A 17,917-nucleotide genomic window follows, 5' to 3' on the forward strand; every position below is an offset into this window, starting at 1 on the left:
TCGGTCATTCCTCACCACCTAGTATTTGATTTATGGTGGCGCACACCTTTAATCTCATCACTTGGGGGCCAGAGGCAGGTGACTCTCAGAGAGTCAGGGTCTACATAGCAAGTTCCAGGGCTACCTAGTGAGACTCTATCTCAAAAAAAAATTTTTTTTATTAAAAAAAAAAAATAGTCCCAGCACTCGGGAGGCAGAGGTGGGCGGATCGCTGTGAGTTCGAGGCCAGCCTGGTCTACAAAGTGAGTCCAGGACAGCCCAGGCTACCCAGAGAAACCCTGTCTCGAAAAAAAAAAAAGTCCATTATTAGAAAAGAAAAAGAAAAAAAAATTTTAAAGAAAAGAAGTTCTAGACTGTACTCACACTTGGGCCTGTTTACGTGTGTATTCATATATTCACATGTATTGACATGTTCATGTGTGCACACTATAGGTTAAGATTTGCATTTGAAAGAGATCATGATTCTTTTTTTCTTTCTGAGTTCGGGTCACTTCTTAATATTCTATTTCCCAGACCCATCCATCTTCCTGCAAATTTTTGTTTTCTTTACAGTTAATAACATGCCATTTTCCATACATACATATATATATATACACAGTGATATATGAAAATGTTTGAGAGATAGAGATTATCCCTTCACCTGTTGTTGGGCACGCAGGCTGGTTCCATTTCCTTACATGGAACACAAGTGTGCAAACATCTCCATGGTAGAGTGTGGATTCTTTGGGTGCTATGGGGAGCCAACTGGGTATGACCACTCAGGCACAATTCATAGCCCACTGAAAGTCTTTCTTCTAATCAGCTGGGACTACACACAGGTATCCAGACCTCAGTGTAGTTCTGAGGGTCCAGAGCACAGGGTACTTGAAGGCAGAAACCACATCCTAGGGTCTCACTCAGCAGTTGGGGGTGAGGGTGTAAGCAGGCAGTTTAACAGAAGCTAAAACAGCTGGCGGGGGCAGGGGGGTGGTTCTGCACAAGCAGGCATTTTAACAGGAGCTAAAACAAATAGTTAACTGGGGCGGGGCGGGGGGCGGTTTCTGCAGGAGCAGGCAGTTTAACAGAAGCTAAAACAGTTAGCTGGGGGCATTCTACACGAGCAGGCAGTTTAACAGAAGCCTAAACAAGCAGTTAGCTGGGGGGGGGGGCTGTTCTGCACGAGCAGGCAGTTTAACAGAAGCTTAAACAAGCAGTTAGCTGGGGGGGGGGGGGCAGGTTCTGCACAAGCAGGAAGCCTATTTAACAGAAACTCAGTTAGCTAGGACATCTTGCCAAAATCTGCTTCCTGCTTGGGCTGGAACCTGGACTGTGTGAGAGTAAGATTTCCTTTGTTGTTGTCCTTTAGGGACAGATCATTTTTTAGGCCTTTTCTTTTCACAAATTGAAGGGTTCACTGGGCAGGGTCTTGCCCTGAGGGCACCACCCCCCTTTATTCCAGTTCTCCTTGTATTTTTCAGCACAGACCAAGGCTCCAACATTAAATTTCCTGGTGCTCTTATTCTCCTCAAACTGTATAATAGGTTTTCTCCACCAGTAAAATAAGAAAATTCAAGCTGAATTAGAATTTAAAAAGTAGGTTTATTGGGAGAAGTTCTCAGGCGGGTTCACTGGTCACAAGGACCAGGGCCAGGAAAATCCCCATGCAGACAGGGAAACAGAAATGGGAGGCAGAGAGAGAAAGAGAGCGTGCAGGGAGGGAAAGAGAGACACAGAGAGAGAGAGAGACACAGAGAGAGAGACACAGAGACACACACACACACACACACAGAGAGAGAGAGAGAGAGAGAGAGAGAGAGAGAGAGAGAGAGAGGGCTGCTGGTTCTGCTAGACTGCTCGATATCCTGACAACTGAGATTGGTATTTTCCCAATGACCCCCTACAACCCTAACCCTAAGTATAAAGCTGTCGATGTCTTCTGTCCCTTCTAACCTTCTTTCTCTGCTACCTAGGGTCTGGGGGTTGGAAGGGAGGTAGAGGCATCTAAGGATCCCCAAATAGAGTAGAGTTTAGAAGTAGTGCTTACACATTCCTGGTACCAACTTCTCTTATTTACTGTTCTATTGCTCTGAAAAGACACCATGGCCAAGGCAACTTATAAAAGAAAGCGTTTACCTGGGGGCTTACTTACCATTTCAGAGGATGAGAGTCCGTGGCCGGCATTGCAGGGAGCATGGCAGCAGGAAGGTGGAAACGGTGCTGGAGCAGTAGCTGCGAGCTTATATCAGATCCACAGGCAGGAGGCAGAGGCAAAGAAGGACAGACAGGCAGAGACTCAGACACAGAGACAGAGAGACCAGGCCTGGCATGGGATTTTGAAACCTCAAAGCCCCCCCCTTCCCCAGTGACATACTTCCTCTAGCAAGGCTACACCATCTAAACCTCCCCAAACAGCATCAACTATCTGGGAAACAAGTCTTCAAGTACCCAGCCCTACGGGAGCCGTTCATCATTCGAAGCACCACACTAGGGAAACAACTTGCCATTCAGCAATTCAGCCTGGAGCTCTCCCAATACATCACACTGGACTTGAACTCCTAAAGGTGCACCTGCCTCAACCTCCTGAGTCCTGAGGTTACAGGCAGGTGCTACCACACCTGGCCCTGGCTCCTTTTTAAATACAACAATGTGTTGGATAGTTTTATGTCAACTTGACACAGGCTAAGGCCATCAGAGAGGAGGGAGCCCCAATTAGGAAAATGCCTCTTTAAAATCAGGCTGTAGCCAAGCTTTTTCTTAATTACTGATTGGTAGGGGGGGGGGTGGAACCTTTGTGGGTGGTGCCACTCCTGGACTGGTGGTCCTGGTTTTCATAAGGAAGCAGGCTGATGGGTGGTGGTGGCTCACGCCTTTAAGTCCAGCACTAGGGAAGCAGAGGCAGGTGGATCTCTGTGAGTTCGAGGCCAGCCTGGTCTACAGAGTGAGATCTAGGACAGATAGGGTTACACAGAGAAACCCTGTATTGAAAAAAATAACAAAAAAATTAAAAAAGGAAAAGAAAAGATAAAATGAAAAAGAAAGCAGGCTGAGCACAAGGGGAGCAAGTCAGTCTTCAGCGGTCTTCCATGGTCTCCACATCAGCGCCTGTCTCCAGGTTCCTGCCCTGCTTGAGTTCCTGTCCTGACTTCTTTTGATGATCAACTGTGACGTGGAAGCAAACACTGACTAGACCCTTTCCTCCCCAAATTGCTTAGGTCATGCTGTTTCATCACAGCAATAGTCACCCTAACTCAGGGAAATAGTGACGTCTATTGACTTTCAAATTCCTAACTTACGCACCTGCAATAAATTCAGTTGGTCTTTTTAGTTGTATTCAATTTGGCAAATTTTGAGGAATTTTGAATTGTTTGTGAGGTGTGTGTGTGTGTGTGTGTGTGTGTGTGTGTGTGTGTCACATATACCTGTGTGCCACAGCACACGTGTGAAGGTCAGAGGGCAACTTATGAGACTCAGTTTTCTCTTTCCACCATGTGGATACTCAGCTCAGTTGACAGCAAGAACTTCCCCCACTGAGCCACCTTAGCAGGCCCGGTTCTGTGGGATTTTTGTGTTTCAACTTACGGGAGCTATTGGTCTGTAACTTTCATTCTGACCTATCTTTATATTGTGTACCAGAAGAAGATAAGGTCCCTTCTCTTTCTTTTGTATTCAGAAGAGAGTAGATAACATATATATGTATATATATAGCATATATATGTGTATATATACATATGTGTGTTCGGGTGTAAGGGGGGGTGTTTTCTCTATGCAGCTCTCTGTGTAGGAGGAACTCACTGTGTAGACCAGGCTTGCCTAGAACTCCCAGAGATCCTCCTGCCTCTGCCTTCATCATAATAAATACATTATACATTTAAACATTTTTGTTACAGTTTGTTTTGTGACTCAGGACATGGCTTATGGTCCTTGGTGGCCACTTATTTATTTATTTATTTATTTATTTTTGGTTTTTTGAGACAAGGTCTCTCTGTGTTAGCCTTGGCTGTCCTGGAGTCACTTTGTAGTCCAGGCTGGCCTCAAACTCACAGCGATCCTCCTGCCTCTGCCTCCCAAGTGCTGGGATTACAGGCGTGCGCCACCACGCCCGGCTCGGTGGTGGCCATTTATTGGACATTTGAAAAGAACATATATTCTGCTCCTGGTTCCTAGAATGTTCTATAAACATCCATTAGATTATCGTGGCTGTTGGTGCTATTGAACTCTCTGTTCCTGAAGGCTTTTCTTTTCTTTATAACTTTAAAAAATTTTTATGTGTATGGATGGGTATTTTGCCTATATGTGTCCATACCTCACATACATGCAGTGCCCAAAAAGGCCAAAAGAGGGCATCAGATCCCCTGGAACTGGGGTTAGAGACAGTTGTGAGCCACCATGTGGGAGCTGGGAATGAAACCCTGGCCCTCTATAGGAGCCGCCAGCGCCCTTAACCACTGAGCCATCCCTCCAGGCCTGACCAAGGCTATTGATTAACATACTTCACAATCCTGTATATTCTACTTTATTCTTTCTAACGATTTGTGTTTCTTTGCTGATATTTGACCATTTCTATATTCCTTCATCATTACTCCTTAAACATTTGTATGATGGGTACTTTGAACTCTGTGTCATAGCTGGCTGTGCTGATGTACTCTTTTAACTGCAGGAGTTGGGAGGAAAGACAGGCGGATCTCTGTGTGTTCCAGGCCAGCCAGTGAGACCTTGTGGCAGAAAAAGGGAGAGACGAAGCTATAGCTCAGTAGGTGGAGTGCTTGCCTAGAATGTACAAGGCCGTGGTTCCAAGCCCCTGCACTGCAGGCACTGGCATGGCGGGGCATGGCGATAAGCCCAGAGCTAGGAAGACAGAAGCAGCAGATCAGGAGTTTAAGGTTATCATCAACTTAAGAGAAAGTGTAAGGCTCGCATGGACTACTTGAAACCCTATCTAAAACAAACTAACATGATCTAAGAGCCGGGCACACTCTGTAATAGGTTTTCAGGGTTGTTCTTTGTCCATAGAGTAGGCAGGAATCTTGATAAGGGTGCAGTCTGCAAGCAGCCCGTTTCTCTCCTTTGGCCACATGCGCTGCTGAGCGCTGCTGGGCCTCCTCCGTGCTGCCTCACTGATACAGTGGTTCCCAAGCTGGGGGTAGCAACCAGATCTCCTGCATACCATATATTTACATTACGACTCATAACAGTAGTAAAATTACCGTTATGAAATAGCAACAGAATACTTTTATGGTTGGTGGTCACCATGACATGAGCAGCTGTATTGGGGCTTGCAGCACTGGAAAGGTCGAGAGCCTCTGCACTCACGCAATCGCTTGTTTACGAACGCGCTGAGTGGTACTCACATCTGGTGCAGGCGCCCACTTACACATTACACCCCTGCCTGCCTCTCCCCTTGCACACCTTCTTACACCTGCACCTTACGCTTGCTTCACACCCACGCGCGGGCACCCAGCTCACCTGTTTCCTGCTCCATCCTTTATACAATGTATCTGTGTGTACTTACTCGTGTGCATGTTTGTGCATATACAGATACATGTGTGGAGGCCAGGGGGGGAAAGCCTCTGGGATTATTCTTTTCTTTTCTTTCTTTCTTTCGTTTGTTTTTGTTGTTGTTTGTTTGTTGTTGTTGTTGTTGTTGTTGTTGTTTTGAGAAAAGGTCTCACTTCATAGCCCTGGCTGACCTCAAATTTGCTATCCTCCTATTTTTACTCTTCTGCATGCAGGCTCACAGGTGTGTGCCACAATTAACTGTCACTAACACAACGCCACTCTTCACTGATTACACCTTTACTCCATTCCAGGCTTGCCAGCTTACACAGCTCCAGGTCTGACGGGGTCCTCTGGTGGGGGAGGGGGATTCTGAGACATCAGTTTCCTCTCCCATGGCCGCTGTCAGATCTCCTGACATCTCTGGCTTTTGCCTCGTGCCCGTTTGTCTGGCAAGAGGCCCTGACCACACCTCTAACAGTTGCCAGCATATTCCCTTTGCTCTGCACATTTTTGTGGAATTTTTCCCTTTCATTTCCACATCACTCTGGAAGCAAAACAGGTTAGAGGACATGTGCGTTCATGGCCCGTGTGTGCTGTTCTGTGTGTATTCTCCTCCTCAGCCATTTTGGCAAGTGGATGAGTCAGAAATGACTTGTTTTCTCTTCTTTCCTTTCCTTTTTAAAAAAGCATTTGTTTTATTTGTGTGTGTTTGTGTTTGTATGTGTGTGCGTGTATATGTGTATATGTGTGTGTGTACACATGTGTGTGCATATGCATACAGGCTCACATAAGCCATAATCCATGTGTGAAGGTAGAGAATAATTTGGAGGAGTCACACCATCCATCACGCAGGTTCCAGGGATTGAACTCAGGTCTTCAGCCTTGGCGGCAAGTATCTTTACTCTCTGGATCACCTTTGTCATCCCTAGAGCTGAATTTTAAACCAGTGAATGCTGGCTCTGTGGGTGACCTGTTCAAGAAGGCGTTCAATGTTCTCTGCTCTGGGGGAGGGAAAGCACCCTGAGTCTGGTGCTGAGGAAAGGTGAAGAGCTGGACTGAGGGTCCCCAAGCTAAATCCAGTGTCCCTATAGGCCTTGGCCCTCTATACTTGCCCTTCCCCATATGACAGGAGTCAGGGGAACCCCAGAGACACGTGACCCATCTATTTGCTTTTACACTAGACTCTCACACTTGGAGCGCTTCCCAACTGGAACTAAGATCTGTGGAGACAAGCTCCCTCCCTCCCTCCCTTCCTCTCTTCCTCCCTCCCTCCCTCCCTCCCTCCCTCCCTCCCTTCCTCCCTCCCTCCCTCGGTCCCTCCATCATCTCTCCCCTCTAGGTGCCTTCCAACTGGACAAAGATCTATGAAGACACACACGCCCCACGAGAAAAGGCTCACAAAAGCTCCTGGGCACCATTCTCAGAGCGGGGTCCCTTCCTCCTCTTGCATCAGGACCACTGCAGTGTTGGTTACTGGCTCCAGCCCAAGTGCACGCAGGGCCTAGGAGTCAACAACATAGTAATGTACGCAGAGGCGCCCACATGGGGGTGGCGGAAGGCAATTTCCCCCACAATCTGTTCTCCATATAATGGACTCTTGTTTATCCTCCAACACCACCTCTATCATGAAGCTCCCTTGAGTCACCCACAAAGAATTCATTGTCTCCTTCCACATTCCTCAGAACCTGGCCCAGGACTCTGCATGTGGGAGATGCTTGTGTTTGAAATAAAATCAAGGGGCCGGGGGGGGGGGGGTGGCTCACCTGGTAAAGTGCCTGCCTGGCACCCACACAAAAAGCCAGGCATGGCCTATAGCCACAGCCGTGGACAGGGATGGGTGAGTGTAGACAGCCAGATCTCTGATTGGCCAGCCATCCCAGACTAATAGATAAGCTTTGAGGTTAAGTGAGAGACTTAAAAAAAATAAATAAATAGACCCTACAGGACACAGCATCCTACTAGAGACACTTGCTTATCCGTGTTCAATGCTGTTCTAGTCATACTTGCTAGGAACTGGAAATGGCCCAGATGCCCATCAACAGATGACTAGAAAATGAAAATGGATATATACACAATCGAATACCGTTCAGCTATCAAGAGAAACAGAACTATGAAATTTGCAGGTAAATAATCCTGAGTGAGGTAACCCAGAACCGCCCCCCCCCCAAAAAAAAATATTGTATGTTTTCTCTCATATGTTATCTTTCAAGCCTTCGGTGTGTGTGCTACAATTCAAATAGCCACAGATGTTAGGGACAAATAAGGGGCCAGGTGGGGGCAGAGGACCTCCTGAGGGAGGGGAGACAGAACAATGATGTGGAGAGGCAAAAAAAGGGAAACTAGGAGGACTTGGGAGGGAGGGGGAAATGGAAGAGAAGGAAAGAAAGGAATCCGGGGAGGACAGGCGACACTAAAGGTCACTTGAAAAGCCACCTGGAGACCTGCTACTATAGGGGCTCCCTAAAACCACATGTGTGAAAGGAATCTAAACAGCTACCAAATAATAAGGGAGATGATGCCCAGACTAGATATATTGTGCCTCCATAATATGACCTCAGAGCCAGGAATGGGTTACACCTTGTTGAGTTCTATGGGAACCCCCAAAAGCCACAGCCTATTGCCAAGGCTATTACCACAGCCTGATGCTAAGGACCCCAATGCTGAAGATAATGCCTATGTGACCAAACACAGAAAAGTCCAAGTTGCTGCCTAACTAGAGGCTTCACCCTCCTCACTAGTATCAATGGTGCTGGACGGTACTGTGCACATGGCTGGAAGTAAAATAAGCATCGATATGACCCAGCTACAGACTCTGAGACTTAGTTAAAGAGTGACCTGCCTGTAGGATACACTACTGCAACAGTGGCGCAAACTGTTTTGTTTTGAGAGTTACCAACTACTTTTTGCTTGCATAGAAGACCCATTCCGTGAGACGGAACCCATCGCTGACACTGCTAAAGTGGCCAAGAACCTGAGACGTATAAAGCCGGGCGTGGGGGCGCACACCTTTAATCCTAGCACGCGGGAGGCAGAGGCAGATGGATCGCTGTCGGTTCGAGGCCCAGCCTGGTCTCCAAAGCGAGTCCAGGACAGCCAAGGCTACACAGAGAGACCCTGTCTCGAAAAACAACAACAACAAAAAAGTCATGGGCCTAGAAGGAAACTAACACTATTATTCTGCTAAAAGAAGATAGAAATAAAGTGACTCCTCATGCCATACTGCTACCCCCGCATGCATCAGTACCCCATTCAAGCTTCGTGAGAGAGGCTTCTTCTAAATGTGGAAGGTAGTTAACTCGGAGCCCTACAACTGGACAATGTACAGAGGGCGAGACAGACTTTGTATCACTCCCTCCTAACTGGGATATCAACAAAGTCCCTCCCTCGATGCTCAGGGATCTGCTTGGTTTTGAATGTTTGTCTTTTGTTCTCCCCACCCCCACCCCACCCCTATCTCCACCCTCCAGGGATTTATTTGGAAGAGGAGATAGAAAGATTGTAAGAGCTAACGGTCACAGATGATCCCAAGGAAACTGTGTCTTCCAGACCCAACAGGACTGACGCAGAGGCAGTGGCAGTAGGCACAGGGCCTGGGCCTGCACTGACTGGTTCAAGCCAGATGTGATCCCACCACTGAGAGAGGGAAGTGGCTGGGCGACCTGGACACATGCTTCCACCCCGAACCAAAAAGCTATCTGCAACTGATACCTGCTGGCAAAGAAAAAATTAGTTTTCTCTCTGGACATATTAACCAGAACTCAGGGCAAGCCCCAAACTGGGAATTGTTAGTCAAACAACAACAACAACAACAACAAAAACTCTCAGTGGTGTTTTGTAGACTTTTGGTTTCATTTTGCTTTGTTCGGGCAATGTGTGCATATGTGTGTGTGTGTGTATGTGTGTGTGTGTGTGTGTGTGTGTGTATGTGTGTGTGTGTGTGTGTGTGTGTGTCTTATCTGTCTGTTGCTCCTTTATTTTCGTTTTTATGGAGGGGGTTTTGGTGTGTATTTCTTGTTTTGTTGTTTTGTTCTTGTTTGTTTGAAAGAGAGCATAAAGCGGGTGCGGAAGGAGGTGGAGAGGAATGGGGGAGGGGAAAACATGACCAAAATATATCTCTTCAGTTTAAAAATGAGGTGGGGAAGCCGTAGAGGAGGACATCAGTGTCAACCTCCTGTCTCCACGTGCACACGGACATGTGTGTGCACAGCCATACTGCTTACACCACACACTCAACACGGCATACACACAAACCAATCAATCAATAGATCAGTCCTAATCTACCCTGCCCTCTGACTGCTGCTGAGGCCCCTGGGTGATTTGATGGTCACCCTTCCACCCTCTCTCCATACCTAGTGGCTGTCCTCTCATTCTCCGTGTCCTTCCATATGCACTCTCCCGTAAACAGGCCAAGTCCACCCAGACTCTCACATTATTATTACTATTATTATGATGATGATGATGATGATGATGATGAGACAGTCTTTCTATGTAGCCCTGATTTGCTATGTAGGCCAGGCCAGCCTTGAACTCACAGAGATCTGCCTGCCTCTGCCTCCTTAGTACTGGGGTTAAAGGTGTGAGCTCCTCTTAATTACACATGTATCATTTCCTGACCTTCTTGTCCCCAACCCCGCCCCCCAGTTACTAGGGTTCAACACATCCACCATGCTTCATTTTTTTTTTTTTTTGAGACAGGGTCTCTCTGTATAGCCTTGGCTGTCCTGGACTCACTTTGTAGACCAGGCTGGCCTCGAACTTACAGCGATCCACCTGCCTCTGCCTCCCGAGTGCTGGGATTAAAGGTGTGTGTCACCACCGCCCGGCCGGCCCATCATGTCTCTTTTAATGTACTTGGCTTTCTGCTTCTCCTCTGGGAAAGTAACTGTCGGAGATGAGAGGGGTTTGGGTTTTGGGTTTTTTTTTTTTGGTTTTTTTGTTTTGTTTTTTAAGTCTAGGTCAGCAGATCTAACCAACGTTGAGTTTCCCTCACAGGGAGTGTTTGATGCTGTGTAGAGATGTTTGGAATTGCTGCCCCACCCCCCAGGGAGGGGGAGTGGCATTTTAACTAGCAGAGGGCAGGAGTGCTTCAAAAGATGCCGCCAACCTCAGGGCACAGAACGGCCCAGCCCTAAAAGACAAAAAGCAACTTGACAGGTCGACCCTGGCCGAGGCTGTCTCCTGGAAAGATACCTGTGTCTCCAGGAGGAACACGTTTGCAGCATGAAAAACTGAACTGCTGGATTTGCGGTCAAAGCCTGAAAGGTTGTAAGTAGCTTGGGAAGCCTCAGGCTATGGGGTGGGGTTTCAAGAATTCTGCACTCCATGAGGAATTTCCAGCTAAATGCAGAAGATATAAACTGTGGAGCTAGAGTTTATGTTTTATAGCGTAAGGCCCCAGGCAAGTGAGCTGACAAATTCTACTTCTTAAAAAAAAAGTTTTTAATTTAAAAAAGGATTTTTTTTTCACTCCTATTCTGCTTTTCGCTGTTGAGTGGGATACCCTGTGTCCAGAAAAGCCAAGGCCCTTTGATATTACAGAAAGCCAGACCTGAGTCTCCTGGGTATCCAGTCAGGCCTCTCCTAAAGACAAAAACTTAGAAGCAAGAAGACATGACATGACTTTTACTACCCCAGCGCCAGGCTTCTGCCGTTTCCCTCAGCTCTACATCTGGCCATCTGTGTGGCCCTGGAAAGCCACTTAACTCCTGTGAGCCTCAGATTCCCCCAAAGGATCTATAAAACGAAGATAATAATAGCACCGACCTCACAGTGCTATGATGTAAATTGAAAGAGTCAGTATTTAAAAAAAATGTTTGGAGCCCTGTCAGGCAGCATGGTAAATACAATACACAGGATGGCCGTCTCAGCCCAGTATGCCTGGAAACCCCTTGGTTTAAAGTTTTGCTTCTCAGGACTCCCCCTGTGCCTGGCATGGCTCCACACATCACATCTCTAGGGGCAGCGCTTGGGAGGACCAGTGTGGGTCACTGTGAGTCTCCATGGTGAGTTCTTGAGCAGCCAGGGCTACACAGCGAGACCCTGCACCACAACCACAAATAGCAATAACAAAATTTTTTTAAAAAACCCTACAGTCTATGCAGAGCAGGACTAGTGTTCATCTTTGTTATGTGTGTGTGTGATTTTTCTAAAACAAAACACAAACCTTTCAGTCCAGTGGTGTCATTTAGTGGTAGAGCCCTTGGCCTAGCATGCATGAAGTTCTGTGTCCGGAAAACACACACACACACACACACACACACACACACACACACACACACACTACACCCCTATCTTCATGAAATAAGCTGAGTCCACAAGTGAGGATCAGGAGCTAATATTTTTTAATTAATTAATTTATTTATTTATTTTTAGACAGTTTCTCTGTAGGCTTTGTTGTCCTGGACTCAACTCGCAGCAATCCACCTGCCTCTGCCTCCCTGAGTGCTGGGATTAAAGGTATGTACAGCCACACCCGGCTGTGAGCAAGAGATATCTTTAAACAACTTGCTAATTTTGAAATTCTTGATTTTTTTTTTTTAACCCATTCCTGAAAGGTGACAGAGAGCATCTCTACTTGAAAAGTACTCTCAGCAGTTGTTAGTTACTAGTTTGTCTCCAACAACCAAAGTCTCTGTCTTCAGAAAGAATATAATCAAGTAGTCCTCTGTCATGGACAGAATTTCGCCCCCCCAACCCCCCCCCACACACACACACGAGAATCTCAGAGCTCAAGCCTGGAGGTGGTGGCACACGCCTTTAATCCCAACAACTCAGGAGGCAGAGGGAGGAGAATCTCTGAGTTCAAGGCCAGCCTGATTTACAGATCAAGTTTTAGGACAGCCAGGGCTACACAGAGAACCCTTGTCTTGAAAAACTAATTAAAAAAGAAAAGAAAGGCCAGGCATGGTAGCGCACACCTGTAACCCCAACACTTGGGACGCAGAGGCAGGTGGATCATTGTAAGTTTGAGGCTAGCCTGGTCTACAAAGTTAGTCCAGGACAACTAAGGCTACACAGAGAAGCCTGTCTGGCAGGGGGGGTGGTGCCGGAGGGGAGAGAGAAAGAAAAGAAAAAAAAAAAATGAAAGAGAAGAAAAAAAAGACTCTCTGTGGAGGAATATCTTGAGTGGATGTAACAAATGTCAATAAAGTGTTGTTTAGCCAATCAGCTGGGCAGAAGGATAGGAAATAGAAGGCGGGACTTCCTGGAGAGGGGGCGGAGCCAGGAATTGACAACTGATGGGAGTTGGAGAGAAGCCACCCAAGAAGGATCAGATTGGTAAGTGCTTGGGATATATGTAGGTTCTGAGGATTAGAGTAGTTTATTTTAGTTATTGTTAGATTAGGAGCAGTTTAGATTCTGCCCAGCGTAGTGCCTGCAGCTTTGAATTATGTTTCGATCTCTTTGCGTCAGTTATTGGCTTCCGAGGCCAGACAATTTATTGTAACAAATCTCAGAGCTCAATTTAGGAAATACAGTGAGTCCTCCATATCTGTGGGCTGAACCAACCTCAGATCAGAAGTATTTGGGGAGCAGAGCACAGGCCCTTGTGGCGGCATATGTCTTCAATCCCAGCACCGGGAGGCAGAGGCAGGCTGGTCTCTGTGGCCCCTGTGAGTGCAAGGCCAACCGGGTCTACATAATGAGCTCCAGGACAGCCATGGCTACATGGTGAGACCCTGTGTCTTAGCGTTTCCATTGCTGTGGAGAGACACCGTGACCATGGCAACTCTTATAAAGGAAAACATTTCATTAGAGCTGGCCTACAGTTCAGAGGTGCAGTACATTTTCTCACGGCTGGAAGCATGGTGGCGTGCAGACAGACATGGTGCTGGAGAGGTAGATGGAAGTTCTACATCTGGATCCACAGGCAGCAGGAAGAGGCAGTGAGCCACTAGGCCTGGCTAGAGCTTCTGAGACCTCAAAACCCTCCCCCAGTGACGTATTTCCTCCAACAAAGCCACACCTACTCCAACAAGGCCACACCTCCCAATAGTGCCAGCCCATATGAGCCTATGGAATCCATTTCATTCAACCTACCACACCCTGTCTTTTAAAAACTAAACTAAACTAAAAACCAAACATCTGGGGAAGGCTGGAGAGACGGCACAGCTATTAGGTACTCTTATGTTACTCAGAAGTGATGCCAGTCAGTGTTCAGGGGAACGTTTGTAGGGGATGTGCAAATATGCATCACTGTGTATAAGGAACTTGAGTGCCCACAGATTTTGTTATCCATGTACTTTGCAGGGATCCTGGAACTAGCCCCACCCCCCCCCACCCCCACCCCACCCCAGAGATGGAGGACACAACCATATTTATTGTGCTCTTTCCCTCTGGGAAACCTGAGACTCATAGAGACCTAACTCCTGAGACCACGTGTGAGTAAAGATGGCCCTGGAACTCAGGGTTCTGACTCATGGGCCTCCGTTCTCCCCGGGATTTTCAGATGGGTTCTTCACCCAGGGGCAGCTTCTTAGAGAGCTGGGTGGCGAGGCACGGGAGGGACAAGAGGCCACTGGAGGATGCCCTGTCCTCTTAATTGCCTTCTATGACCTCCCACAACCTGGCCTAGACCTTGAGCAACCTACACATACCAACCCAGCCACGGAAAAAGGTTGGTTTGCAGTAGCTCTTCTTCAGGGGTTATTTGTTGCTGTTGTTTTTGAGAAACAATTAGCTCACAAGATTGACATATTTCCTTCCCTAGAATTTATTTTTGTTTTTGTTTTTCAAAACAGGGTTTCACAGCGAAGCCTTGGCTGTCTTGGACTCACTTTGAAGACCAGGCTGGCCTCGAACTCACAGCGATCCATCTGCCTCTGCCTCCCATGTGCTGGGATTAAAGGCTTCACTACCACTCCTGGCTTAGAAATTTTTATACCATGAGAAAGGTTACCATTTCTCTGAGCCATATTTCCCATATATCAGGCTCACACATGTCTGGAAAAACTTAGGGTGGGACCCTCTAAAAGCCAAGGGTCCTATTAAAAGGCCCACCCACCCGAAGGAGCAAACTGGGTGACTGGGGACTAAGTAAGCTCCCACTTGTGGCTTAGAAAATGTCACCTAGAAAGATGCTGTCATGGCAGGGGGAGCGGAGGTGGGGGGGTTGTCAGGGGAGGGAGGAGGTCACATGATAGAAGCACAAAGCATCTAGGATAACTCAAAGGTAGGCAGCCCCCAGGGAGCTGGATGAGGTAGGGAAAGGGACAGATCCAAGTCCATGCTTGGGGCAAGGTGGGGAGACACAGCACGGGGCTAGGTATGCTCATGCCTCCTGCACGTGTCCGATTTTAAGCTGAAGCAGACAAAATGCCAAGAAAAAAAATCCTGGATTCACTCTGCATGTGGGGGATGTGTGTGTGTGTGTTGGAGGGGGGGGGGGGGAAATCAAGCAGCAGAGGAAAAGCAGGGTGTCTTTCCCCTCTAGTCGGCTGCGGCTGAAAGGAAGAGCCAGGAGATCCGAGCCCCCAGAGCGCAGACGAAGATCTAGATTTTGTTCTCAGAACACCTGAACCCCAGCCAAGCACTCACAGGCCTGGTCTCAGGTGTGGTCTCAAGTGAGTTCCTGCTCCTCTCTGAACGCACTTCTACAGGAGTAGTGGAGGGTTAGAAAAAGGAAATGACTTCTCCTCCCTCCAGCGGCTGCAGGCTTACTTGTTAAAGGACTCACTAAGTAGTCACCTGGGGACCCCAGTCCTGACCGCTGGCAGCCCACCCCATCTGCAAGCAGGCAGCCTAGCTAATACCAGGTATAAGTCGGCTTCCATGACTCTTCAAAACGCCTTAGATAGGAGCTGGGTGCGGTGGCGCATGCCTGTAATCTCAGCACTCGGGGAGGCAGAGGCAGGAGGATTACTGTGAATTCGAGGCTAGCCTGGTCTACAAAAGTGAGTCTAGGATGGCCAAGGCTACACAGAGAAGCCCTGTCTCAAAAAAACAAAAAACAAAACAAAACGAAACAAAAAAAAAACCCTGTCTTGAAACAAACAAACAAACAAACAAAAAGCCTTAAATGATCAAACATAGAAAAAGAAGAGACGCCATATGATGGTAGTACTTGTCTTTAATCCCAGAACTCAGGAGGCAAGCAGGTGAGTCTTTGAGAGCAATTGAGGCCAGACTAGTCTAGAGAGAGAGGGCCAGGTCAGCCAGGGCTACACACAAAGAAACCATGTCTTGAAAAACCCAAAAATTAATAATTATAAAAGAAAGAGATTGACTCTGGCCGCCCTGCGGTAGTTGGTGATGTCAGTTTGCCAGGGTCTTGAATCTCGTAGACTTGAGAGTCTCCAGACGCACCGTAAGGGGTTATCTGGATTAAGGCTAGGCTCTGAGAATGTCTGTGAGATGTCATTTTGATTATAACAATTGATACAGAGAGACACTTATAAAGCACGGTTAGGATTTGCGCTGTGTAAAATGGAGGAAGTTAACAGAGAACACGCATTCATCGATTTCTTCTGAACTGTGGGTGCCGTGTGACCAGCTGCTTCGAGCTCAGGACCCCTCTACGTCTCTCTTAAGTTGCTTTTTGCCAGCATGTTTTATCACCGCAACAGGAAAAGCAACTGCTCTTGTTAGGTTTTTGTCAGCTTGATTCAAACAAGCTAGAACCATCTTTGAAGAGGGCTGCCAGCTGACGGAAGGCCTCCACCAGATTGGCCTGCAGGCAAGGCTGTGGGATGTTTTCTTGGTTGACGCTTAGTGGAGAAGGCCTCGGCTCACGGTGGGTGGTGCCACCTTTGGGCAGGTGATCCTGAATTGTGTGAGAAATCAGGCTGAGCAAACTACGCGGAGCAAGCCAGTAAGCGGCACTCCTCCGTGGTCTCTGCTTCCGCTCCTGCCTCTAGGGTCTCGACCTGCTTGAGTTCCTGCCTTGGCCTCCCTTGATGGATCAGTGTGTGTAAGGTAAATAAAACACTTCCTTCTCTTGCTTTTGGTCATTTTTTGTTTGTTTGTTTTCACAGTGATAAGAAGTAACCTCAGACAGTGACCAAGCCCCATTGCACTAGTTTGGGCAGCCCATTTTGGCAGGAGCCAGTGCTACGGTAAAACCAACTGCCTAGGGGCCAGGAAGCAAGAGAAAAAAAAAAAAAAGAATGGCTCAGGGCCTATAGTCCCCTTCAAGGGCACTTCTCCGATGGCCCAAAGACCTCCCAATAGCACCCACTTCTTTTTTTTTTAACTTCTTATTGATTTTCCATGAATTTCACATCATGCAACCCAATACCACTCATCTCTCCATCCTTACATATCTGCCCTCTCCCCTAGCAACCGCCACCTCAAAAGAATGTATATATGCACACATATGTATGTGTATATATATGTGTGTGTGTGTGTGTATGTGTATATATATATGTGTATATATGTATGTATATAACAAAATAAACAACCCCATCTCACCATGGAAGCTACAGTGTGTCACAGTGTGTCACACAGTATACCCTCTTGTCCAAACAGCCTTTTTTGCAAATGTTCATCGCAGTAAGTAATTGGTCTGGTTTGAGGCCTCTGGTTTCTGCTACACTATCAATGCTGGATCTTCATCAGGACTCCTCTCAGGTGTCCTGGTGTTGCCCTGTGTCATGGAGGTCCTGCGGCTTTGGATCTGCAGGATTGGCCCCTTCACGCACTCCAGGAGTTCATAGATGAGGTCGACGTTGAGGCGGACCAACTCCAGAGCCCTGGATCTGGGCCTGGGTAGAAGCTAGCTTAGTCACCCTGCCAGCTCTCCTGTGTTCATACCCCCAGGGCCAGCTCTCCTGTGTTCACACCCCCAGGGCCAGCTCTCCTGTGTTCACACCCCCAGGGCCAGCTCTCCTGTGTTCACACCCCCAGGGCCAGCTCTCCTGTGTTCACACCCCCAGGGCCAGCTCTCCTGTGTTCACACCCCCAGGGCCAGCTCTCCTGTGTTCACACCCCCAGGGCCAGCTCTCCTGTGTTCACACCCCCAGGGCCAGCTCTCCTGTGTTCACACCCCCAGGGCCAGCTCTCCTGTGTTCACACCCCCAGGGCCAGCTCTCCTGTGTTCACACCCCCAGGGCCAGCTCTCCTGTGTTCACACCCCCAGGGCCAGCTCTCCTGTGTTCACACCCCCAGGGCCAGCTCTCCTGTGTTCACACCCCCAGGGCCAGCTCTCCTGTGTTCACACCCCCAGGGCCAGCTCTCCTGTGTTCACACCCCCAGGGCCAGCTCTCCTGTGTTCACACCCGCAGGGCCAGCTCTCCTGTGTTCACACCCCCAGGGCCAGCTCTACTGCCCAGTGCTGCCCAGGCAGGAAGAGAGGCTCGCTCTCTTGCTCTCTGGGCCAGCTCATCTACCTGTGCTACCTGCCATGGGGGATGGGGGGGCATCTCTCTGGCACCCATGCCACCACATGCCAGATGGGGAGTGGGGGCAGCCCTCATTTCTTCAAGGTGCCCACCACCTCCCAATT

The sequence above is a fragment of the Acomys minous genome (genome assembly GCF_964271855.1).
Source record: "Acomys minous genome assembly, chromosome: 10".
Taxonomy (NCBI): Eukaryota; Metazoa; Chordata; class Mammalia; order Rodentia; family Muridae; genus Acomys; species Acomys minous.